Below are 2,143 nucleotides of genomic sequence, written 5' to 3'. Positions count from 1 at the left end.
CTTGTCTTAATTTCTTGTTCTTGACTATATTTCTTAGTGGGCTTTCTGACTTTTTTAGAGTTTCATAAATATAATGTGATGTCTTTATTTGATAATGTTTTTATTTTTATATAATACATATTTTTATAGTTTGGGCTAAATAATAACTTTCTTATTATTATTAAATCAAAACAAAAATTTGTTAGAAAGGGAAAGTTAGTGATTATTGAAGGATTTGTTAATAATATATGGTTACCTCTGCAAGGCATGATTCTCATTGGTTCTTTAATTGCTTTTTGTTACTGTAATTCTGGTCATGGACAAAAAATGCACAGCAACAACTGGTAAGGAAAAAAAAAGATTCAATAACTCGCTTCCTCAATTCCTTTGGATGGTAAAACAGAAGCTGAAATAAATGCATAAATTATGTCTTTTCTATATAACTACTAGAGGCCCAGTGCACAAATTCGTGCATGGGTGGGGTCCCTCGGGCTGGCCGGGAGGAGGTACCATGAGAGGTTGGCCGGCCAGTGGAGGTTGGCTGTGGGAGCACACTGACCACCAAAGGGCAGCTCCTGCATTGAGCATCTGCCCCCTGGTGATCAGTGCACATCATGGCAACCAATCATTCAGTCGTTCAGTCACTTAAGCTTTTATATATATAGATTATAATGAAAGTTTATATTTTACTAACAATCACTTATCCACATTTCATATAAATCTAAATAAGAGTTATAGTAATTCAAATAAGAGTTATAGTAATAAGACGTATAGTAATTCAACACTAAGCCTCGAGTCTATTAACTTGTTCAATTTGCATCAGTGTTAGATGCAAATTGATTTTTAATTCTTTCTTGATATTCAGATATTGCATACTGCCTTTCCTGGCATTTTTGGCTTCAAAGCAACTATCTTGTAGAAACATATCTGTCTGACTTTCCAATTTTTAATACCTCTTGTGAATTCCACAAAATCTATTGAGCACTTACTATTTGTCAAGTATTGTATGTACATTAAATACTCAATTATACTCAATTATACGCCATGTACTATGTGTCCAATGTTAGGAACTATATACATATGTGTGCAAATATATATATGAGCCAGGGTCCCTCATGTCCAAAATGACCAGAGGGACGACCGAATGCGGGGGGGGGGGGGGGGGGGAGGGGGGCGGGGGGGCAGGGGGGCCGTGAGGTCATTAGCCTCCAGCCTGGGCTGGGCGGAGGCTTAACAACCTCGCCGCTGCCTCCGTGGATGACTCCCAGCAGGACCTGTGCCCTCCCCTCTGTGGACCAGAGGCCCTTTTCCTGATACCATGTTCCCAGGATCTCTCAGACCCGTTTGTGGAAGTCAGGAAACACTGTATGTGGTCATCCCGCCCTGGGAACTCCCAGGGCTGACAGCAAAGGTGGGCTTCTGTGGGGTCCCCTCTATTATGTGATCCAGGGTCACTACATCCTAATGTTGACTCTGGCAGGACTTGGGATGGTCCTCTGCATATCTGAAGTCCCGCTCCCTATACCAAAGCCCCCGAGTCTCTGAGACCCGGATGCAGAAATTGCCTATTGTAGTTCTAGGGTCCAGGGTCCCTCCCTCCTCCCTCATGTTCCTCACCTTGAGCCCTGGCAGGTCCTGGGATCCTCCCTCTGTTGACCCAAGGCCAGACTCCTCAGATCAAGGCCTCACTGCCCTGAGTCCTCTGCAGGAAGTCAGTGTAGGTCACATCCAGTACCAAGCCCAGCAATTCCAAGGCCTGATGGCAGGGGCTGAGATGGATTCCATAGGGTCCTTAAGCCCTGCCTCTGATCCATACTTTGACAGGGCCTGGGCCTCCTGTCCTCAGAACCTGAGTCTGCAATCCTCAGACCAAGGATCTGACTACCCAAGTTCCCTGAGGAAGTGGGGGGTCGGAGGGAGGAGGTGCAGTTTTCAGCATACAAACAGGAAGCCCAACTTTGGGAATTTAAATTCCTGCCTCATTCACCTTATACTGTTAAACCCCAAATCTAGATACTATACCTACTATGATCACCCCCAAGGTTTTAAGCAAAGCTAAGATAACCAGTTGAACAACTCTATTCATTAAAGACAGCCTAAAGGCAATGATTTCAACCTTGAAAACAGAAAGCTGGGGAGAGCCACATGGACAGTGGGAAAAGGG

This window comes from Myotis daubentonii, chromosome 2 (assembly GCF_963259705.1).
Source record: "Myotis daubentonii chromosome 2, mMyoDau2.1, whole genome shotgun sequence".
NCBI lineage: Eukaryota > Metazoa > Chordata > Mammalia > Chiroptera > Vespertilionidae > Myotis > Myotis daubentonii.
This window is presented reverse-complemented; position numbering follows the sequence as displayed.